Genomic DNA, 25,230 nt, shown 5'->3' on the forward strand with positions numbered 1-25,230 from the left:
AAAAAAGAATAAATCAAGTTCCTACTGCACATAGCTCTGCTCTCCTAGAAGAAATTTGAATTTATTGAGTCTCACCTCTTGCTCCAAACCTCTACTTCCAGATCAATTACTGATCTTCTTTCACCACGTTGCCTCCTATATTTTCAGCCCCCTTTTAATATTCCTCTCCAAGAAGAGACACAAGCTCTTCTCCATCCCTTAAAGCATCCCTCTCTAATGCAGGCTTGTTCCATGTAATGGACTTTTACTAAACATTTGGGAATAATAGAAAATAATTGCACTTAGGACAAAATGTGATTTAAATTCTGTATAATATTCAAAACAATTACCAGTTATTGAACACTTAATATGTACCAGATACAGTGCCAAGCATTTTCCACGCATTATTTCATTTACTAGTCACAGCTTCCCTACACCCATTATCATATAGCTGGTAAATTAAGGAGCCACTATTCACATCCAAGTCTTTTTGGCTCCAGAGTCTGCCATAATTTTTGCTCTTCCCAAAGTTTATGACCTTCAAAGAAGATCTCATTGTATGCAGTAAATTTTGTGGATCTCCTAGTCAATGGTCACTCCACTTCTCTTTCCTCTTTCTCATAGAACTTTGATTTCATTCAGGAATCCATCCTCTTCAAGCCCCACCCTGAGAATTGCATCCCAACTCTTTTTAGAAATTTTGGTCAGCAGTGATTGGGCATGGGTATGTGATGCAATCTGTCCAATAAGACACGGAAGGAAATCTTCTGGGAGATTGAAAGGAAAAGTTCCCTCCTCTCAAGGGAGACACTGTCCTGTTTAAATATGATACATGGGACTGCTGTGGTCATCTTATAACCATGAGGGGGTTACCCTGAGGACAAAGACAACGCAGCAAAAGATACAAAAAAGGAAAGGTCGTAAAAACGTGGTCTTCATTTTGGTCCATTAAAATATTTAATCTTAAACATTCTTAACTTTGGGTTTCTTGAAATAATAGTGTTATTAATTATACCCATTTAGTTTACTGTCTAGGCTTCTGTTGTTTATGATGCAAAATATCCCAGTGGACACTGGCTTCTCTCCCCTAAGACTCTGGCCTGCTGCTGTTACAAAGATTCACTCTCTTAACATCTATAGCCTTCTTTGAGTCCAGGCTCCCCAAATCCACTCTCTAAATGTCAGAGAACAGTTCCACAAATTCTGTTGCTTTCCTCTGGAGAACAATTAGTTGCCCTCTTGTCTCAGCTTCTCCGGTCTAGCCTCCAGAACCCCTTCCTGACCATCACCAAAAAGTCCACTTGATGCATTTTCCTAAAGAATTCTTCCCCAGAGCTGAGATGCTGAAAACCAGGAGTCATAGTACCTGAGTCTGAATCCCAGTTCCATTTCTTGCTAGGCGTGTCAACTTTGACAAGTTATTTTAATTTTTTCTAAGGCTCAGCTTCATCTGTCAAAAGAGAATAATAATTGTAGGTTGTTGTGAAGATCAAATGACATCATCCACACAATGGAATAGTGCCTGGCACTGGGAAGCATTCAAGATAAAATGCTGATTAGAAGTAGAGGAACCCAGCTAAGGGAGGCCAGAAAGGAACTTTCCATTCTGCACATCAGCTTGAGAACCAAGCTCAGAAAAGACAAGGACCAGGGCGACCTTTGGGATCCAGAGGGCAAGTCTGGAAGTGATCTTTTTCCGTCTTTTCTTTCCTCCACTCAAGATTGAAATTCCTGAGAGCAAAACTTTTAATTGGCCCAGCTTGGGTCATGACTAACTCTTGTTTGGCTGAAAAAGTCCCTCGCTTAATAGTATCATCCGACTGTCTCCAGGGGTATTCCAAGGCAAACGTTGAGTGCTGTCATCAGAAAAAGGAGTAAAGTGAAAAACAGCCTAACTGCGTTGTTACTCTATATTCGCTACTTTTATAGGACAGGATTATATCTTATCCCCCACATGGCCTAAAATCTCAACCATTATCAATTAGCAATCAGGAGTTCCCGTCGTGGTGCAGTGGTTAACGAATCCGACTAGGAACCATGAGGTTGAGGGTTCGGTCCCTGCCCTTGCCCAGTGGGTTAACGATCCGGCGTTGCCGCAACGCCGTGAGCTGTGGTGTAGGTTGCAGACGCGGCTCAGATCCCCAGTTGCTGTGGCTCTGGCGTAGGCTGGCAGCTACAGCTCCAATTGGACCCCTAGCCTGGGAACCTCCATATGCTGCGGGAGCGGCCCAAGAAAAGGCAAAAAGACCAAAAAAAAAAAAAAAATAGCAATCAATTATCGATTTCTTGGTTATTCTTATTTAAAGTGACTGGTAACACTGATCATTTGTATTTTTAAGGCTTGATCCAAAAGAAAACACATTTCTTTTTTTCTTTTTTTTAAGCTCAGGAAGCCAGTCCATGATAATTATCAAGTAGGGATATTACACGGTGGTTTTTGAAGGACGGAGGAAGCAGAGAAAAGTGAGGTTATTAACTGAAAGATATCAATATTAAAGAAAAGCAATGGAAAGAAGCATAGACATTGAGGACATCACCGTCAGCCTGTCTTCTTCATCCTTTTCTGAATTCTGCGTAGATTTCAGCCCTAGAGGATGAAGTAAAAAGGGGTAGGAAGAACTGGTAAGAAAACTATTTCCATGGTCTCGCTGGGACTTTTTGTTTAATCCTCAGAGAAAGTATTCTTTTGACCTCGAACATGAGAAAAAAGGAAATTGCACGTTGCATCTATGAGCAAAAACCTTAGAGAAAGCATTAACTTCTCTGTCACTTCTTTTATCCCACATTTTCAACAATCAATTTGTGTCCATTTTTCCTTCAAATGTATTTCTATCATCAAAGGCAGCCTGGATACCCGTCACCCTGTGGCTGGGCTCCCAATAGCTTATTCTTGCTCCATTCTTATCTGCGAAGTCATAGCACGAGTCAACTTCCTCAAACATTATTTGGCCTCACGCCTTTATAGTCATACTTAGACTCTTGATCCAGATGTGGAGTAGTTTGGCTGCGACATCTGTTGCCTCTTTGTTTCTCTGCGTTGACGCTATTGATCTGATTGGGGAGGCAGATGTCCCCCTTCCTCCCTCACTGTTCCCTGTGCACCCCTCCCCCCACCCCGAGGCTGCACATGTGGAAACCCTGGCAAATAAACAGGAAGGGAAAGCAGGGTCTTGGGTGAGTTTGTTTAAGGAAAGAGCAGAGGGGATGGGAAGAGTGGGGCTTGGGACCACAGTTTAGGGAATGTCAAGATTGAATGACTGAGTGGTGGAAAATGAGCCTGAAATGAAGCAGAGAAATAGATGTCAAGGAGGCAGGTGTAAAACCAGGAAAACTGGTTTTGAATGTTAAGAGAAGTGTAGAGCAAAGTAAAGAGAGGTCATAAGCAAAATGTGGGGGATAGCCATACAGTGAAATATTATACAGCCTTAAAAAGGAAGGTAATTTGGAGTTCTTGTTGTGGCTCAGCGGGTTATGAACCTGACTAGTATCCATGAGGATGCAGGTTCAATCCCTGGCCTCACTCAGTGTGTTGCCATGAGTTGTGGTACAGGTTGCAGACAAGGCTCAGAACCCACATGGCTGTGGCTGTGGTTTAGGCTGGCAGCTGCAACTCCAATTCCCAATTCGACCCCTAGCCTGGGAACTTCCGTATGCTGTAGATGTGGCCTAAAAAGCAAAAAAAAAAAGAAGGTAATATTTGAACACGCACTACAACATGAATGAAACTTGAAGACGTTATGCTAAATGAAATAAGCCTGTCGCAAAAAGATAAATACTGTGTGCGTTCACTCTCATGGAGCATCTAGAGCCGTCAGACTCAAGACAGAAAGTAGGATGGTGGTTGCCAGGGGCTGCGGAGAGAAGGGAACAGGGAGTTAGGGGTTCATGGGTGTAAAACTTCCCTTTTACAAGATAAAGAGTGCTGCAGATGGAAGTGGTGAGGTAGCACCACATTATAAACGTGCCTAATGCCACTGGGCTGCCCACTTAAATGTGGTGTTCTGTGTACTTTACCCCAATATTGAAAGGCCAGATGCTGGAGCTCCCGCTGTGGTGCAATGGGATCCGCAGCGTCTTGGGAGCACTGGGATGCGGGTTCGATGCCCCGCCTGGCACAGTGGGTTAAGGAACCAGCATTACTACAGCTTCGGCTTAGTTTGTGGCTGTGGATCGGATCTGATCCCTGGCCTGGGAGCTCCATATACCAAGGGGTGGCCAAGGGAAAAAAAAAGGTCAGATGTTGCTGAAGGGTCAGATGTAGGGAGGACTGAAATACCCCCGTGTTTAATGTTGTAGACACTGCCCATAAGGAGTGCAAGAGAGACCCTGCCAACACTCTGGATGACTCCAGTATCCCCATGTAAACCTCCATCTAGATTTTCTGGCTCATGACTGACTTTCAGTAAAAGCAAGTCATGACAGGCTCAGGCCCTCTCTGGTCCCATGGCTCACCTCCTCCTTCCCTCCCTGCGTTTCCTTCTCCCTGGCACATCCTCTGGCTCCCACACATACTTCACCATGTGGAGCAGGAAGCTTAACAAGACTTAGGTGCCCTGTTTCCCAAGGCGATTCTGATACCTCCTCTCTGCCAACCTGTATCTCTCCCCGGCTTCCAAACAGTGGCTGAGCAACCACTTCCCTCCTCCAAAGCCATTTCCTAGGTGAACTCCACTTGACTTCGAAAATTCATATTCCCCATTGTCTTCATCTCTATTGTCTACTTACTAATTTTTTTTTTTTTTGTATAAAGAATGGTTAGATGCCATTTGTCATTTCCTTAACAATTCTTTGTTAACTTAACATTCCACGACTATTGACAGAGCCTCTACTCCACATCGAGCAGATGGCGTCTCTGGAGATGGAGTCTGTCCCCCTAAACAGCTCCTAGCCCAGTGGAGGAGAAATTATCTCCTCCTGTGCCTCATACAGAGCTTTCGTCTTGAGGTTAAGTTTTTAAATGTAAACAGCCAAGGAAAAAATACATCTTTATAGAAAGATTTATACTATTTTGGGAGACAGTACAGTATTACCATTTCAGTAGAAACTCCTTCCCATTGCTAATAAATTAAGTGTGCTATAAATTCACCTTGCTGGCCTTCTTATATGCCTGTAGCATGACTTCTACGGCAGCATGTTCTCAGCCCCCCTGCACATACTCTGGGTTCACAGACTGAATTGCTTTATTTTCCCATTTCGAAAATGTAACTGATGATTATAATACATACTATCAATTCGATACCATTTTGGAGAAAAAAACATATAACCATAGTACATTCAGAGAATGATTATAAGACAAATGACACTTACACCAATTTGTAAACATTAAAACGGAAGAGGGAGGCGGAAGAATGACACATGCATCTCAAGTTCAAAGGTCTGACAGTGTTTGTGGCTCTCAGAAAATGCTTTGCTTTTCTTGAGCTCCTGACATTTGCTTATGCATTTTCTTCTCATTGGAATATCTCTCTTCTCCCTAACCTTCCCCTACAACCTATCCAATTTCTGAGAATTTTTCCTTCCTCTCATGAAAACTGTCCCGATCCAACCAGCCAAATGTGATCTTGGGTCGGATCGCTGGCACTGAGTGCCTGCTAAGTGCCAGCCACTCTTCTAAGCATCCAGGAGGAAATGGCAGACGAGACAGGCAGACATAGTCCTGTCTTCATGGATGTTATATTCAACATGAGGAGACAGAAAAATATCAAGTAAATTCGAAAATATGAAGGAATCGTAAATTGTAACGAACGCCAGGAGGAAAAACAACGGCAACAAACAGGGAGCTGAGATAGAGAATTATAGAGGGGGGGTCTCCTCTGGGATGGGCAGTCGGGGAGGGAAAAACTTAAGCTGAGACCTGAAGGCAGAGAAGGAGGGACGAGAAGATTGTTCCAGACACTGAGAAGAGCATGTGCAAAATCCGTGAGGCGGGGCTGAGCTTGACGTGTTGGAGGAACAGAACTTTCCGTCCTTCGAGCCTCCAGAGCATTTTATTTTATTTTTTCTTTATTTTTACTTTATTTGCTATACCTGCAGCATGTGGACATTTCCAGGTGAGGGATCATACCTGCGCTATAGCCATTGACCCGAGCCGCTCCAGTGACAATGCCAGATCCTTATCCTGCTGTGCCACAAGGAAACTCCTCGGAGCATTGTGTATCTTCCTTCAGGGTTTATGCTAGTTTCTTTTGATCATAGTCCCTGTTATCATTTTTTTAGTCTCCTGTCCATGCCTTACAATTAGTCAATTCTGGAGGGCAAGACTTGAGTCTCATTTACCTATGCTTTTCTTTACGGTGCCTCAGACAGTATCTTGCACAAATCAGATGCTCAGTCACTATGTTTTGAATTCCATAAGACTACAAATCGAGGCCATATTTACTTGGCCCATAGACTGAATATAGTCTTTGACTGAGCTACACTGTAATTGAATATTTTGTGTTTTTACCAGAGATTGTTATAACAGCCAAATTAAACTCATTGCTGTATTTGCTGTTAAAGGGTATTAATATTCAATATATTATTCAATGTACCCTCTATGCGTTCCTTGTGGAATTCCATGTTAGCAAAAATTTTACTTTTGAACTAATTTGCTTCTTCCTTTCTGAACCCAAGATTTATATACTGGACTATGTTTCACCTTACTATTGTGGGCGCTCCAAAGCTAAAAACTCGATTTTACTATTTAATTTGAACAATTAAAGCAACATGTTTATCTATATGGTTATAATATTTGAGTTTGTCTTTTTCCCAGATTCGGACTTTTCTCCTGGTAATGATCACTATCACAGTTGGCCAGCCTCTCTGCCATGGGCTTTACATGAATTCTCCCATCCAATCTCTACGCCAGTCCGAGTCTTACGAATGAGAACACTAGGGCTTAGAATAATGTCAAACAGAGAAGTAGTATTAGAGCCTGGAAGGAACCCAGGTAATCTGACTTCCCCAATACGAGAAGGGTTTTTTTCTTTTTTCTTTTTTTCTTTTTAGAGCCGCACCTGTGGTGCATGGAAGTTCCCAGGCCAGGGGGCGAATCAGAGCTGCAGCTGCCAGCCGACGTCACAGCCACAGCAACTCCAGATATGAGCTGCATCTACCACCCACGCAGCTCGCAGCAACACCGGATCTTTAACCCACTGAGTGAGGCTAGAGATGGAACCCACATCCTCACACATACTAGTCAGGTTCTTAGCCAGCTGCGCCACAATGCAAACTCTGATCTAAGGTATTTTAATGTCTTATCATGTGGGGGTATTATGTCTGTTAAAATAATCTCAGGAAAGAGAAAAATGTATGCATATGCTAACGTGTACATAGATACTTACATATAGTTATTTGAGTTGAGTTAAAAATAAAATACGGCAGATTCTGATGACCTGTCTCACATACCATTATGGATGGTTGTGAAGAGTCCACTAAACCTTTGGTTATTTGATATAGATGAGTAGGACCTAAATGATGGTATTTTTTTTGTGTGCAGTCTTAGTTCACAATTAAATTTAAGTTGTAAGAAATTTTATTTTTAAATTTCTTCAGAATATGAGTTTGGACAAAGAATCCCTGCGACGTTCAAGTTCAAAATGTGGCCCAGGGCACTGCAGTCAATTGCAAAGGGAGAGTTCCCAGCTGCACTGCAGTACAATTCCTTAGATAATGTTTGCCATGTTTTAATATGAGATTGGTTCCCAGCAGGGAATTGGATCCCGTGTTCCCTGCTCTTTCGGACATTCAAGTTGAACTCATCAGGAGAATGTTATATTGTTTAATACTTAAATAACTGCATTCTCTGTCAGCCAAGATTGCATTTGCATTTTTATGGAAATAACTTACAGAGAGGAAGGAATTACTGGCATTTATTCCCAAGGCAAATGCTACCTTTTAGGGTAGTATTGAAGGCTATCTTTTTTTCACTCATGACAGGAGCTTACACCAGCACTAGTAAAAAAAAAAGGGGGGGGGAGCTATTAATATATTAAGAACTGAAGAAATTGCCAGATAAACTTATTTCCCTTCACCAAAGCTACAGAGGTGAGAAAGCTCAGTAGGAGAACCTGTTTTGGGAACAAACAAAGCCACAGAAGGAAATCCTCCCAGGGCTTTCGGATTCATTTAGTGAGAGCAATAGCTTTTCTTTTGCAGGAAGAACAGGTGTTTCCCCGAGGAAAAAAAAAAAAACAAACCTGCAGAGTCACCTTGCCAAGCTAATGATTGGAAAACAGCAAAAACTGCATTACTGAAGAGTAATTCAGGAGGAAAGTAGAGTATTTGCACTTCTATAGCATAGTATGTTTTGCTTATTTGTCACTAAGATTACCTGATAATATGATTAGGGGCTTGGGGAGAATTAGGGGCTTGCAAAAGAATTGTTTGAGAAGAAAATTTGACCTTTCTCTTTCATTTTGGAAGTAGTTAACAGAAAAAGCACAAATTAACTGTAGCTTATTATCAAAGCAGTGAGGATTCAAATGAATAAATTTTAGTATGGCCAAGGGAAACAGAAAAAAAAAAATCTTTCTAAAGAGAAGAGGACGATGGCATAAAATGGTTGCAAAAAGAATCAAGAGACAGAAGAGACTGGGAGATGTGCTAGAGTCAGCACCAATAAGAGCTGCACAATTGAGGCATGTGCTTGATGAAACAAAGGTTTTGTCTCACAAGAACTGCAAGATGGGGAGTTCCCGTCATGGTTCAGTGGTTAACAAATCTGACTAGGAACCATGAGGTTGCGGGTTCGATCCCTGGCCTCGCTCAGTGGGTTAAGGATCCAGTGAGCTGTGGTGTAGGTCACAGACGCGGCTCGGATCCCAAGTTGCTGTGGCTGTGGTGTAGGCCGGCGGCTACAGCTCTAATTAGACCCCTAGCCTGGGAACCTCCATATGCTATGGGGAGTGGCCCTAGAAAAGGCAAAAAGACAAAAAAAAAAAAAAAAAAAAAGGATTGCAAGATGGTCCATTGTCACCTCTGTGTTGTTGATGGGATGAGGTAGTGGGGAGTAACCAACCAAGTTTATCTAAATATTTCTGCCGCAGCACAATTTCAACAAATTGCTGGGTATTAGAGTCTGCCAAATTGGTAAGTCTTACAAAGCCTCTTTCAGTATTTTATCAGTCAACGGACATTAACTGAGGTGCCCACTACCCACGCCACAGCAGTTGTGCCAGGGATTGAACCCGTGCCACAGCAGCAACCCAAGCCACTGCAGTGACAATGCCAGATCCATAACCCACTGTGCTACTGACCTCCCTTATTAGAAAATTTTAGGGAAGTGGATTGTGAAGGGGGACTCTGTTTCTGATAAACATCAATTGTGGAGGCTAAAGTCACAAGTCAGAAGAGTGTGGGAGGATAGATTTAGGAGTAAAGGGAGCTGAATTTGTTTGTAAACATGCTACCTTCTCCAAAGATACTTTTATTCATTTCTCTTTAGATTAATCTCCCTCATGTGAAAACCCCATATTTACCCTTCAGCTAAGAATTCTGCTTATCTGTATTTTCTTTCTTTCTTTTTTGCCGGCCTACACCACAGCCACAGTAACAAGGGATCTGAGCTGAGTTTTCGACCTTCACCACAGCTCAGGGCAATGCCAGATCCTTAACCCACTGAGCAAGGCCAGGGATCGAACCCACATCCTTGTGGATCCTAGTCAGGTTTGTTAACCACTGAGCCACGACGGGAACTCCATATGTATTTTCTCACTATGTCTCTGATTCCTTCACATTTGTGTAGTAATTAAGAGCACAGGCTTTGGAGCTAAAGGAACATACTTTGAAATTTTGGCTCAGCCACTATCTGTGTGTCATTGGGCAAGTTGGTTATTCTTTCTGAGTTTGATTCTTCATCTGTAACATGAGGACACTAATAGTACCTGTCTCACAGAATTATTATGAAAAACACATGAGGTAATATATGTGAAACAGCTAGCCCAGTTAGTTACAGCTAAGATATTCTGAAAGTATCTGCTCTCATATCTAAGCAGCATATGATCTTTTTGACTTCTGCAAGTCTCATTTTTGCCAACATACTATTTTATTTTATTTTATTATTTATTTATTTATTTTTGGCCACACCTGCAGCATGCAGAAGTTCTGGGGCTGCGGGTCAAATCCCAACCACAGCAGCAATCAGAGCCACAGTAGTGACAAGGTCAGGTCCTTAACCTGCTGAACCACCAGGGAACCTCTGTTTCATTTTAATGTAATTCATATGCTAAAAATAATGTAATAGCATTACAGAAAATTTGGAAAGTAGGAGGAAAGAAGCAATAACTCTTAATTTTGCCCTCCAAACCCAATCATTAAGCATTAAAATTATTCCTGACATTATATTGATGATTATCTGTTTATAGTGCATCCAGCTGAAATTGAAAAAAAAAAAAAAAAAAGTGCTTCTCCCAAGTTGCCGCTGTGGGAGAAAAGATTGGAAACATACCTGGCATCCTTTGGTTTGATATGCATTGCGCTCTTATTATTATTTTTTGGCTGCACACATGGCAGCCGAATACGGAAATTCCCTGGCCAGGAATCAAACCCATGCCACAGCGACAACTCTAGATCCTTAACTCACTGAGCCACAAAGGAACTCCGCCTTGCTTTATTATCAGGGGCTATGAAAGCCAGATTGCTTACTGTGCACTATGATTCTGGTTCACGGCAGCCAATAGGTAAAGAGCTAAAGAAACACCTCTGTATCTCTCTACCCTGAAAACACATGAGACAATGAGATGGTTTTGTTGTTATTTGGTTTTATTTTGAGAAGACTCAATTTGGAAAGGCTGGAATTTTCCAAAAGCCTGCATTTACCCCAACATTTCCTGTCTGAAGGGTTGGCAATGCTAGGCAATGCTAGGCAAAAGAAGCCGCACACAAACCTTGGGCTTTTAAATGGTCAAGTTAAATTATGGCTTGGAATAAAGGAATAATATGGAATCGGTGCCTTTGCCAAATGACATACTCTGCCCTGGATTTACTGACATTTCATCTGTTATTTCAGAGAAATTTGCCATTATGCCATTCTCTTCAGGAAAAAAGTGCCAGTCACTTTCTATTGTCTGTCAAATATGTGTCGGAAAAAATGTTAAAGAACATTATGAGCCCCATTTGGAAACCTCAAAGGCCTGAAATTACTTGAAATGGTAAAGAGTTACTTCTTCAAGTAAAAACTCCTCTTGCAAACAAAATTTTGGAACTACGGTGCCCGTGCAGTATTTGGCAACACATGTGGTTTTTCTGCCTTGATGAAGAAAACACGTCACCATGAGTCACAGCTTTCTACATCACCTTGCATGGGCATCAAAGCCTTTGCCAATAGTCCTGAAGAATCCTGCCTGTTGCCACAGAAGCCATCAATTTCTCCAGACCCAGGGATTTGACTTATTGGGATTTAAAGGAATTTTTATCAAGCAATGGAAGCAGAATATTATTCTTTGGTATTCTCTCCTAAAATAATTCCACAGAGAAAAAGTCATTTATGGTTTTGATGTATTTGATCAAGCGAATAAGGTAAGGTTTGTTTTTCCTTACCTTTTTTTTTTTTTTTTTTCCAGTGTAAGGTCCTGAGAATACCATTTTGGAAGCTAACCAAAACATACACACACAAAAAAAAAAAAAAAAAAAAAAAATCCCACAAGCCCTTTTGGCCAAGTTGCCACTGTGGGAGACGTTTGGAAACAGACAAATATGCACAATCTTTCCCAGGCTGGAGGAGAGTCTCCTGCTCCAGTCCGGAGTGATGAAACTTGTCAGTTGCTCACAAGGCAGAAATCTACAGGCACCTGGAAATGCTGCAGAGCTTCTCCAAAAGTTAGTTATATTCATTTGACTTTAAAATTGAAATGTGGATTTTACTCGTTTTCTTGCTGACATCAACCGCAGGGATGATTCAGACTTTGCAAAGATGACCAAATTCATTGACCCAAGGAAAGAGGAAATGATGTGACGGTATCAGCACGAAGAGTCCCAGAGAAATCAATATAGGTCTTAGCAAGCCTGCCCATTTGCTGCAACCTACTTTGTTAATTGGGGCTTTCTTTCATTTGCTGCTATCAAAATTAAAAGTCAAAATGGGTAGAAGAGCACAAACGACAAACATTGTGACCTAAAGACAATTCCATAATTTCTCCAAGTCAAATGATGGTAGCCTTCTCATTTAAATCTGCTTTGGGGAAGAATTTTAATTTTGTTATTTTGTATTTCCACACACTTTGGAGTTATTTCAAATTACTTCATTTATGTGAATCAATAAGAAGAGAAGGAAAATTCTTGGTAGCTTTTTTCCTTTGTGAAGAAAATCAGTTTCTAATGTGATAAAATTAAGTGTGTGCCCAAATGTGAGGGGATAGTTATGTGCATTTATATGAGATAATAATCCTTTTCTTTCATCAGCTCCAAGGAGGTGAATGACACCATCTCCCCAAAATAGTTAGGAACCATGGGTCTAATACAGTCACTTCGTTTTATGGTGAATAAGAGGAGATTCCAGAATGTTGAAATAATTGCCTGAGTGTTAGAACTGGAATTTGAGTCCAGCCCTCTTATGTCAAAGGCCACCGTGCTATGTTGCCATTAAATTTCTTCAGTGGAACATCCCACAGTCACATAAGAAAGTTCTTTGGAAACAAAGCAGAACAACCAACTAACCAACCAACAAAACTGTGAAGATGAAAGCTTTTGTTCCAAATGCGTTACTATCGGACTTTCCCAACCTTCCTCTCCAACCTGTCTAGACCTGCACTGATTGCTGGCTGTTTGGGAAATCCATCTGCCACCTACTCCATCTTGTTCGTGCCTGTTTTTCTTCTTTAATGACAGATGTCCTGGTTTCCAGTCCACTAGCAGACTTAAGCATCTTAAATATCCAACACCAGGCTTCACCAGGGTGTGTCTCTATTCTCTAAACCCAAACACTCGTTTTTCCTGCTATGTCATTCTGCCATTGTTTGAATTCTCTATGTAACACTGTCCTAGTCTGTTTGGGGTGCTCAGAGTGTCACAGACAGGGTGGCTTAGAAACAACAGACATTTACTTCTTGCAGTCCTGGTGGCTGGGAAGTCCAAGATCAAGGTGCTGGCAGATTTGGAGTCTCATGAGAGCCCATTTCTGGTTCATAGACATCTTTCTTCTTACTGCGTCCTCACAAGGCAGAAAGGACAAGGAGGCTTCCTGAGGTTTCTTATACAAGGGCATTAATCATAAGGTTTCTACTCTCATGAGCCCAAGTGACTCTTCTGTCACTTACCAAAGCTCTCACTTTCTAATACCATTGTACTGGGGGTTAGGATTTAACATGTGAATTTGAGGGGGACATAAACATTCAGTCTACAGCAGTGAGCTTACACGAGAGTTTAGTGAATTCTGGAATGAACATCTTGTAGCCCTATGCAGAAATGGACCCTTTGCTTTAAAAAGAAAAATACGGAAAAGCTAACTTAAAGCTATTTCATTTGCAAATATAGGAAGTCACATCATTTTTCACATCTAATTTAGTGTCTTTTTATTCAATGAACTGTTTTGAGTTTGAGAATTTTTCTTAAATTGGGGTTCCTGGAGTTCCCATTGTGGCTCAGAGGTAACAAACCCAACTAGTATCCATGAAGACTCGGTTCGATACCTGGCTTCACTCAGTGGGTTAAGGATCCAGCACTGCCGTGAGCTGTGGTGCAGGCTGGTGGCTTAGCTCTAATTTGACCCCGAGCCTAGGAACTTTCATATGCCACAGGTGTGGCCCGGAAAATACAAAAAAAAAAAAAAAAAAAAAAAAAAAAAAAGAATTCCCATTGTGGCACAATGGGGTAAACAGCATCTTTGGAGTGTTGGGATGCAAGTTCAATCCCCAGCCCCACATAGCGGGCTAAGGATCCACATAATGGGCTAAGGATCCAACGTTGCTGCAGCTTCAGTGTAGGTCACAACTGCGGCAGGGATCCGATCCCTGGCCTGGGAGCTGGGTGGGCAAAAAAAGAAAAAAAAAAAGTGCTCTGTTTAGAGGTAGTTTGGGGGAAAATGTGTGCCTACTTCTAGGGAACCCTAAGGGCATCTGTTGCTAATTTCTCCTCTTCCTTAGGGTGGAGCAGCAGTGAGTGAAATCAGGTGGGTGATTTGAGAGGCTAAACAAAAGTCCATGGTATCCAAGAAAGATGATGGCGGAGGAAACATCAGTTTTTGAAGACTCAGCTTGCCTGAAAACATGGTGGTGTATTAAAGAAAACATGTGACCGCTGAACAGGTAGGAATTCAAGCGAGGCGCCCATTCCTGGCGGCGACTCCCAAGCACATTTTGGAGAACACTTTGCAGAGAGGTCAGGAGGGCCCACGAAATGCAGGTTACAGAGTGTCTAATAAATAGGATACTCATAAAGACCACAGGAACCAGCATGAAGAACATGATACAACATTACCTGCACAGTATTAAAAATATATGAATATGAAATAAAGACTAGAGAGATACCACACAATATCAAAGTTACTGTCAGAGTTGAAGAGTTACAGGTGATTTTCTTTCATTTCTTTTCTGAACCTTTTGTGATATTATTATAATTTGTAGAGCATTTGCCAAAAAGGCAATGGGTAAATGTAACATTTAATTAACATTTTTATATTCTTAAGAAAAAGAGAAAACCCTTAAAAACCTTAATAATTTTCTCATCTGTCCTTCCTCTGTTATCTTCAAAGTCTGTCTTCAAGCTATGTTTCCTTCCAATTTATTTCTTGTTCCAAATAAAACAGATTACTCCCCCTCAGGCTCGATCATGGTATAGTTTGAGCCTGTTGTGTATTGCTGGATTGGGTGTCACTGTGTGAGCCATACAGACATGCCTAAATCTGAGTTGGAAGTACGTGACTTGCAAAAAAAAAAAAGCTGAGACATACAATTTGTATGACAGCAGAAGGCGTGAATCAGATGCAAAGGGACGAACACCGTTTCTCAGATGAAAAAGTTGAAAAATGCTCATGCCAAACTTGGGGAGCGAGGTTGTTTTGGATGGGAAAGTTGGAAATTTCATTCTAGGGGAAGAAATAGATTACTTCACAGTTAATGGCTTTACAAGGTAAATGAAAACAAAATTTATTTCTGAAGGTTATAAATTTGGAGATTTTTTTTTATTGCTCAAATGAATTTATCACATCTGTAGTTGTATAATGATCATAACAATCTGATTTCACAGGATTTCCATCCCACAGCCCAGGCACATCCCCCCACCCCCCAAACTGTCTCCTCCGGAGACCATAAGTTTTTCATTGTCTGTGACTCAGCATCTGTTCTGCAAAGAAGTTCCGTCTGTCCTTTTTTCAGATTCCACATGTCAGTGAAAGCATTTGAGGTTGGTGTCTCATTGTATGGCTGACTTCACTTAGCATGATAGTTTCTAGGTCCATCCATGTTGCTAAAAATGCTGGTATTTCATTCTTTTTGATGGCTGAGTAATATTCCATTGTGTATATGTACCACATCTTCTGGATCCACTCCTCTGTCGATGGACATTTAGGTTGTTTCCATGTCTTGGCTCTTGTAAATAGTGCTGCAATGAACATTGGAGTGTACATGTGTCTTTGCGAGTCGTGGTTCAGATTTATAGTATACGTCTGTCGTGAAAGAAAATGCTTAAGCTTTCCAGTACTCATCTTCATCTGGCTCTGTGTAAACGCTAGACAAAAATTGTACGTGACTCTACAGTCATAACTATATTATTCTCCAAAAACAAATGCCTAGGTAGAAACCAAATAAGGAATCGAATTTTTTTTTCCTTTTTTTTTGCTTTTTAGGGCCACACCCTCTGCATATGGAAGTTCCCAGGGTGGAGGTCGCATTGGAGCTACAGCTGCCATGGATACCAGTCAGGTTCATTTCCACTGCACCACAGTGGGAACTCCTAGCTAAAATTTTTAATTTTCAAATACTGCCATGCAGACAAGATTCCTAAAGAATGGCATGGCCCAGCCACAGTTTGGCAAAGGACTAGAGGCTATTTCAAAATGCCCTGATTTCTCTCTTTTTTCCATCATCTCTTTATCCAATCACTGGTATGAAAAAAAAAAACAAAAAAAAAAAACACCTGCCTTTTGTCTCCACACGTCACAGATTTGCTGGTTTCTTTGAGATTGGATTACTACTAACAATTGAATTAATATTAACAAGCGATGGCATGTGAAATAAATATATTGAAATTTATAGAAGGCGCAGTGAGAGCCTGCCTACCTTCAAATTCTTCCTGGTGCTAGGATATGCCATTGGACTACATGTTGTGCCAAGGATTACCACCAAAGGTACTTCTGCATTCTCTATAGCACTCAATGCCACACTCCTAATTAGTCACCAATAAGTGCTCCTAATTAGTCACCAATAAGTGCTTGTTGATGGATCTTCTGTAAGAGTGTAAACTACCTTGATTTCTTACTCCCTCCACTTCTCCCAGCTAGAAATCCTCTTCCTCCCCTGAGCAGCATAGTCAGACTTTTCTCTCATGCCCTTAGTTCTTTGCGTTATGACCAGGCCTTTTTTCCCCCCGATGGACACTAAGCCCTCTGAGGTCGAAGGCATTGCCTGTTATGTTTCTACTCCTCACAGTCCCTGGTACATTGTAGACACCAAACACATATTGGTTGGAGAAATACTTGAATGAAGTGATCATTGAAAAGTAAATATGGGAGTTCCCCTGGTGGCGCAGCGGAAACGAATCCGACTAGGAACCATGAGGCTGCGGGTTCGATCCCTGGCCTTGCTGAGTGGGTTAAGGATCTGGCATTGCCGTGAGCTGTGGTGTAGGTTGCAGACACGGCACGGATCTGGCGTTGCTGTGGCTGTGGCGTAGGCCGGTGGCTACAGCTCCAATTCAACCCCTAGCCTGGGAACCTCCACGTGCCGCTGGTGTAGCCCTAAAAGGACAAAAGACACACACACACACACAAAGTAAATATGCAAATTGGAAAACTTTTCTAGTTCCTAACCCTAAAATTGCTAGTGTATCTCTGATAGAATATGTTGTTTTATAATTGTACTTGTAAATACAAGGTATAAAAAGTAGAAACATAAGAATCTATGTTCATGTGTTTTATTCCCCTTACAGGAAGATCTTTACAGGTCACAAAGTACGTGTATTTTATTCATAATAACTATCGCTGATACTTCACCTTCTGAATGTTAATACTTGTAATGAAATTCATTAGGATATAAACATCTAATTCTTTCCTAAATGGAGCTGCTCATCTTCCAGCAAAAAAAAAAAAAAAAAATGTTTATCTCCATTCCTTTTTTCTAAATATTTTGGATCCTCTTCTTAGAAGACAAATTATTTCTCTTGAGCATTATAAACTTAGATTTCTGCCTTCCTAGATGCATTTTCATCAAGGCATTTTTTCCATGACTTTTATAGTCATGGTGTGCAGGAGTGGAAGGGAGAACGCTAACATTTATTCATTGCCTGTTCAGTGCCAAATATTGTATTAGGCACTTTTTATATGTGGCTTCTTGCATCCTCATGAAAGATCCCATGAGATATGCCCATTTTACATATGAAGAAACTGAAGCTCAGGAAGATTTTACTGTCTTACAACAAATAGTGGAGCTAAGATCTAAATCATTTCACCTTGAATCCTGTAGTCTTTCTATTGCTTCATGCTAAAATTCTTGTGAAAATTTATGCAAAATAAAAGAAGGCTAGAGAGTACCTATTATGGCTCAGTGGGTTAAGGGCCCAACGTTGTCTCTGTGAGGATGGGGGTTCTGTCCCTGGTCTTGCTCAGTGGGTTAAGGATCTAGCATTGCCACAAGCTGCACTGTAGGTCGCAGATGCGGTTTGGATTCAGTGTGGCTGTGGCTGTGGCATAGGCCAGCAGCTGCAACTCTGATTCAACCCCTAGCCTGGGAACGTCCATATGTCACAGGTGTGGCCTTTAAAAAAAGAAAAAAAAAAAAAAAAAAAAAAAAGAGGGCTGGAATATTTGACTCCATTTACTCCTAATAGTGGATAGAAAGTTGTGAAGGAAGGAAGCAGCCTTTGTAAAATGCCTTTGCCTTCCTAGGTGTGTGAGAGGTAATACTGAAATAGTTAGCACTTCTGATGCCTTCTGATCAAACTAGAATTTGAAGATAGGTAACTGTTATGAGCTATGAAAAGCAGTTCTAACTGTGATCCACCTACGGCTTGAGTTTCAGGGATGGAAAGACACAGGTGTCCTGCCCAATAGCAAGCTTCTCCCTGCCTTGAGGAAAAGCACCTTCAATTGCACAGATAATCTACATTTCAGGACAATAAAAACAGGAAGTGTATATTCAGAAAACATGAAATAAACAATATCTCAAAAAAATTTTTTCCCCTGTACAGCATGGGGACAAGTTACACATACATGTATACATAATTTTTCCTCCCATTGTTGTGTTGCGATGTAAGTATCTAGACATAGTTCTCTGTGCTACACAGCAGGATCTCACTGTAAATCCATTCTAAGAGCAATAGTTTGGATTCTTTTCACATTGAAGAGGTGGAGAGAGAAGGTGAAGGGTGTTGACATTCATTGCCTCTGACCATCTACTTTAAAACATGTTCTCGAGAGTCTAGGGGTTCTCTTGTGGCACGATGGGTTACGGATCCAGCAATTGTTGCTGCTATGGTGCATGCGGATGACCAAATAAATAAATAAGTAACGATTTACCAGGTCAATTTTTGTTTGTTTGTTTTGCTTTTTAGGGCCACACCAACAATATATGGAAGTTCACAGGTTAGGGGTCGAGTCAGAGCTACAGCTGCCAGCCTACTCCAGAGCCACAGCAACACCAGATCCAAGCCGCATCTGTGACCTACACCATGGCTCACAGCAACACTGGATCTTTAACCCATTGATCACGGCCAGGGATCGAACCCACATCCTCATGGATCCTAGTTGGATTCGTTTCCGCTTCGCCACAACAGGAACTCTGCGGGTCAATATTTTATTCAGGGTCAGGTAGGTTTATATGGGCATGACTCACAGCTGCCCACTGCTACACTCTTTTTCAGCATGGAGAAAAATATAATCTTATTTGTAGCTTTAATTAATCTTTTCATTGACCCTGAGGCTAGAAACTACCTATGAGTTAAGTGATGTGAGTTCTATATAGATATACTCACAGAAAGCCTGCATTTATAACACCGTTGGAAAATTCAGACGTGTACAGACAGGTGAGGTAACCGTTTCGAATGCTATTAAACAGGATAATGTTTTGGAGTACATTTTCTCTCCCTTTTTAAAGAGTATTATTTAGTTATGATTAACATACAATAAACCGCGCATATTTAAAGTGTCCAATTTAATGTTTTCACACAGGCATGAAACTCACCACAATAAAGAAAATAAAGAAAAAAGAACACATCATCCTTATGAATGTCCTCATGCCCCTTTTAATCTTTTCCTCCCCCAGGCCCAGGCACTTATCTGCTTTTTATCACTGTAGATTAGTTTGCATTTCCTATAATTTTATAAAAATGGAAATAAGCAAGGGTACTCTTGTTTGATTTTTTTTTTTTTTTTTTTTTTGGGCCACACCCACGGCATATGGAGGTTCCCAAGCTAAGGGTCGAATCAGAGCTACAGCTGCCGGCCTACACCACAGCTCACGGCAATGCCTGATCCTTAACCCACTGAGTGAGGCCATGGACTGAACCTGCATCCTCATGGATACTAATCGGGTTTGTTAATCACTGAACCAAGACAGGAACTTTATCTGACTTCTTTCATTCAACATAATTATTGTGGGGTTCATCCATGTTGTTGCATATATAAGCAATTTATCCCTTTTATTGCTGAGTAGAATCCTAGGCCGAGTATAAACCTACCACAATTTGGAGTTCCCATTGTGGCGCAGCGGAAACGAATCCAACTAGGAACCAGGAGTTTGCAGGTTCCATCCCTGGCCTCGATCAGTGGGTTAAGGATCTGGCATTGCCGTGAGCTGTGTGGTGTAGGTCGCAGGCACAGCTTGGGTCTGGCGTTGCAGTGGCTGTGGCGTAGGCTGGTGGCAACAGCTCTGATTAGACCCCTAGCTTGGGAATCTCCATATGCTGTGGGTGCGGCCCTCAAAAGACAAAAAGACCCCCCCCCAAAAAAATATATATATACACCACAATTTGTTTATTCACGTATTCATTCATTTACTCCAACTCTTGGTTCCCCCTGCCTTCCACACCAAACTTACTTTCTCTGATTTGTAATTTCTGATGACACCCTTGGCATTTACCCAAGTAGAGTGGACACCTGTGATTTTTGACTGGCCTGTACCGCGTTCCTCTTACATCTGTTACCAGCCCACTCCTGCTCCCTGGGCAGCTACGTCTCCCCCTCCATGTGGTCTGGTGGGACTCTCCTGACTACGAAGGGGACACATCCGACCCAGGCTGAACCAATTAGAGTTCTTCCTTGGAATCTTCTGAGAGAACAGCCTTTCCTTTAGAGAAGCCAGTGACCTTGAACAGAAAGCATGAGAGAATGAGGTAGGAACAGAGGCTGAAGCCCAGCCGAGAGATGGAGCGCTCTGAGGCGGACTGCCCTGGATCCAGCTAATGATCAAGCCTGCTCATCCCTGGCCTTTTGCATTTTAATTAAGGGGATGCCCTGCATCCACCACGCTACTTATAGAAAGAGTACCCCCATTTTGTACTGAGAGGATGGGAAGAGGGCAGCACCTCTCTTCCCATCCTCTCAGCGCATGGGATCCAGAGAAAGTAAATACCACGCTGGCTCTAAGGATAGGGCGTCTGTGACCAACCACTCAAACTGGCCTTGGCCACAGTGCCATTTATGGATTCAAGCTGGGCCGATGAGAGCTAATGTTTGTGCTCCTGGAGATGTTGCTCCCGCTTTTCTGCAAGGCTGGAACCGGAACGTTTAGAGTTACACATCTTCTGACCTAAAGGCTGCCAAAGGCAGAACCAAAGGAAGGAGAGAAACCAGGTCATGATGACATCGTGTGGCCTTGCTGGGTAAGAGGTCTCTGAAACCTGCACCACCCCTGGTCTTTGCAGTTATACCAACCAGGAAATCCCTCTTTTACAGACATTATTTGAATTGCTGTTTATGTCACTTATAAAAAGGAAAAAATTGCTGTTTATGTCACTTATAAAAAGGAAAAATCATGATACAGGTGCTTTGCATTCATTATCTCATTTAACCCCTACCACCTGGCAGGTATGTTGTGCTCCTGATTTTACACATGAGGAAACTCTTAGTGAAGCAACCAGCCAAAATCTCACAGTGGCAAAGCTAGGACTCCCATTCAATCACTTGATTGCAAAGCTCAGGTCCTTTGAAATACTGCTTCAGGGCTGCTTAGCCTGGTGTTTTTCTAGTCTTTCTTTCTATTACATGAAGTTTAATACTAAGTAACATTTGTGGCTTCCTTACTGCTGAAATAAAATTACGTTAATAGACTTAATTCTTCTCCTTTTCCTCTGCCCCTGCTTTTTGCCTTTCTTGACTTTTTCCTCTTCCTCAGTTGTAATTTTTCCCATGTTAAATGCCGCCCACTTTCTCTAGTCTCCTCTTCACAGGTCATATCAACTCTAAAATGATCCCAGGGTCCTGGTGGCTTGGCAAGGCCAAGTTAATGTACAGAAAAACTTGCCCTTCCGAACTATCAGCTAAAGACTAGAAGGGTCACATCTGCAAATCGGTCTGATAAACTTCCCTAAAAGCCAATCACTGGGCCACATTTCAAGATGACAAAATCAAAAGGCCTTTGCTACTCCCTCTCTTCTTTCATTTTTTAAAAGATGAAAAAAGGTCAATAATCTTTCCGAAAGCCCTTGGGAAAAATGGTTAATTGCCACATCTTCCTTCTTAACATGCTTAAGAGGGAAAAAACTTGCTGCCCTAGCACCAACTTTTCAACCAGGTTTTTTTTTAAAAAGGGGGGAGGAATTTTTTAAATCTTAGGTGTCTGCATGTTGTGCTTCATTTTTCAGAAAGCTTAGATAAGCTTTGAATGTATTTTATTTGATTAACAGCCCACTTCTGCTTTTTTTTTTTTCCAGACCATCAATCTAATTAAGAACAGTTAATATCACAACAGAAAGAAAGAGAAAGAAAGATGATTGAATCCCTTCTTAGTCTCTTAATAGAGCCTTGTGAAGCCTTTCTGGAAGCTGGAGACTAACACTCTGGAGACCAAAAAAACTAAGCAATTTTGTCAACAACTAGAGAATGACTTGACTTTAAAACAAAATGTTTGAAAACTATGTCTTCCTTAACTGCCAAGACTGAGTTTGGTTTCTGGATTTCCTTTGTAAGGACACCTGATATCACTTGCCTGAAAGCTTTTTATAATGTTGCCTGGATTGTACCAAATATCTTGGATGCTGTCTATCAGCGCCTTACATTGCAATCCAGTATTTCAAATATTGCAAATCCGAACATTTAGATGTAGACAAGGAAGAAGTTTCCCTCCCCAAATCTGTTAACTTGTATGTCCATGGAGATATTCTAATAATGATTTTAGATAGATCTGACTCTGTAAATTAATTCTCTACAAAGTGATGAGCTACATCTGAATCATTGTGCAATGATATCAAGCTCTTTTGCAGATGTTGTAATGGTAAAAATATTTGTAAAAAATAAAAGTTTGGGTGAGGCTAGTGCTTTTGTTTTCAAAGCAGGTTCAAATAAATCATTTGAAAGGACTTTCTTACCTATAATTTCACTTCTACCAAATGTAAAATTATTTTGCTCAATCGACATGGGGGAAGATAGTTGATTGCTGCCTTTAGCTTGATTTGCTCCACTCTTGCTGGGAAAAAATGGATTGACTCTATGGTTCAGCCAAGCAAAATAAGGAAGAGAATGGACAAAAAACCTTTCCTCAATTTGGTAAGTTAAATAATTTCTTTAAGAATTTTTTTACAGTTATTATTATTTTGGCCATATCCATGGTTTGCAGGGCCAGGGATGAAATCTGTGCCACAGCAGTGACAATGCTGGATCCTTAACCCACCAGGGAACTCTACAATGATTAATAATTGGGAATGGCCCAGAAATTCATATAAGTAGAAAATTATGTTGTAGATAAATTATGTGTTGGTGTTGGTACAGCAGTGGTTCTCAAACTTTCTCGTGCAGTGGACTCCCAGAGGGCTTGTTAAAACAGCTTGCTGGGCTCCATCCCAGAGTTTCTGATTTTGATGGTATAGGGTGGGGCCTGAGAACTTTCATTTCTAAGAAATTCCCAGGTGATATTGCTGCTGCGGGTTTAGAGGCTGTTGTTTGAGAACCACTGATACAGAGCAACTGAAAACCAGCTTAGTGTCTATTTTCCATATCTTATCTATTTATGTTTCACATTTGTTCCCCAGGCTATGTCACTGTCAAAGTGTGAATCACAGAAAAGATTTTTCTGGCTCCAACCCCTTCTACTCTCTCTGTCCAAACTTCAGCGGCCTTCAAATTCTCCCCTGCCAGTGCCCCCTTTCCTGTGGCTGAAAAGAAAATGCTTCATGCTTCAAGAAAGCAGTTTCCCAAACTGAGTTCATGAGTAAACATGTGTCTCATTATTTTCGTATATGTCCTGTGATAAAGCTAAGTCAACATTTTGGGATCCACTCGTTTCAATAGAGAAAAAAATATTTTTAATCTCAGGACGTGTCAGAGTTTTTAATATGTAAATGAGCATTGTGAATTTCCAAAAGATAAAGTAGTTGAACTGATCTTTAAGTCCTTCTCAACATTTCCGCTCCCACTAAGCTCTAGGGGATATCCATTAACCACACTTTGGGAAATGCTCTAAGTAACTTTATAATTCAACTTTATTTTACAAAGTTAAAAAAGTCTATATTGCAACCTAGAAAAAAGGCCAACATGACAAAAACATGATACGTGAATTTTAAATCAATTTTAAAAAGTAACTAAGTGGGGGTGTTCCCATCGTGGCTCAGAGGATCGGGTTCCATCCCTGGCCTTGCTCAGTGGGGTTAATGATCTGGTCTTGCCATGAGCTGTGGTGTAGGTTGCAGACAAGCCCTGGATCTGGTGTTGCTGTGGCTGTGGTGTAGGCTGGCAGCTGTAGCTCCGATTTAACCCCTGGCCTGGGAACCTCCATATGCCGTGGGTGTGGCCCTAAAAAGCAAAAAGTAAAATAAAATACAAAGTAACTAAGTGTACTCACCCATTATTTTGATTGTATGTATGTTTCTTTTCTTTTTTTACAATAAGAAAAGATAAAAAGAGATCTACCCTCTTAAATTCTTAAGGTTACAGTATCATTAACTATAGGCACAATGTGGTACAGCAGATCTCTAGAACTTTTGCATGTTGTGTAACTGAAACCTTACACCCATTGATGAGCAACTCCCCATTTCCACCGCCCTCCAGCAATCATCCCTCCACTTTCTGCTTCTGAATTTGACTGTTTGTCATACTTCATATAGATACTTCATACTTCTGTGATTGGCTTATTTCACTTAGCATAATGTTCTCCTGGGCATGCAGGTGGTGGCACCATTTCCTTCTTTTTAATGGCTGAATAATATTCCACTGTGTGTAAATAATACATTTTCTTTTTTCATGTGATCTTTTTTAATTTCTAAAAATTTTTTATTAGAGTATAGTTCATTTACAATGTTGTGCCAGTTTCTGTTGTACAGCAAAGTGACCCAGTCATATATATATATACACACACATCCTTTTCTTATCTTCCATCATGGTCTTGCCCAAGAGACTGGGTATAGTTCCCCATCCTACCCAGGAGGACCTCATTGCCTATCCATTCTAAATGTCATAGTTTGCATCTACTAATTCCAGTCTCCCAGTTCTCCCCCTCCCCCTTGGCAACCACAAGTCTGTTCTCTATGTCTGAGTCTATTTCTGTTTTGCAGATGGGTTCATTTGTGCATATTTTAGATTCCACATATAAATGATGTCATATGGTATTTGTCTTTCTCTTCTTTCCTTACTTCATGTGAACTTTTCTTTTTCTTTCTTTTTTTTTAATTGTCTTTTCTCCTTTTAGGGCCATACCCTCGACATATGGAGGTTCCCAGGCTAGGGGTCTAATAGGAGCTGTAGCCGCCGGCCTACGCCACGGCCGAAGCAATGTGGGACCCAAGCCACGTCTGCGGCCTACACCACAGCTCACGGCAACGCCGGATCCTTAACCCACGAGCGAGGCCAGGGATTGAACCCAAAACCTCATGGTTACTGGTCGGGTTCCTTAACCACTGAGCCACAGCAGGAACTCCCATGTGACCTTTTCTTGACTGAATTGTAAACTGAGTGATGTAAAGAAAGAACCCATGGCT

The 25,230-nt window shown here is 41.3% G+C and overlaps 1 long non-coding RNA gene across 2 annotated transcripts in view; it reads left to right on the top strand.

The window, feature by feature from the left end:
• Nucleotides 1–22,621, top strand: part of LOC102162163 — a 52,428-nt gene extending 29,807 nt beyond the window's left edge. Inside the window, exons 1-3 of one of the 2 annotated variants that reach the window (XR_002344244.1) lie at nucleotides 7,098–7,201; nucleotides 14,037–14,198; nucleotides 21,976–22,621. This is a non-coding gene — a long non-coding RNA (uncharacterized LOC102162163). Of the gene's footprint in view, nucleotides 1–7,097; nucleotides 7,202–14,036; nucleotides 14,199–21,975 lie in introns of those variants that run through there. The other variant, XR_002344243.1, reaches the window with a different exon arrangement.

The sequence above is a fragment of the Sus scrofa genome, chromosome 5 (assembly GCF_000003025.6).
Source record: "Sus scrofa isolate TJ Tabasco breed Duroc chromosome 5, Sscrofa11.1, whole genome shotgun sequence".
NCBI classification, from domain to species: domain Eukaryota; kingdom Metazoa; phylum Chordata; class Mammalia; order Artiodactyla; family Suidae; genus Sus; species Sus scrofa.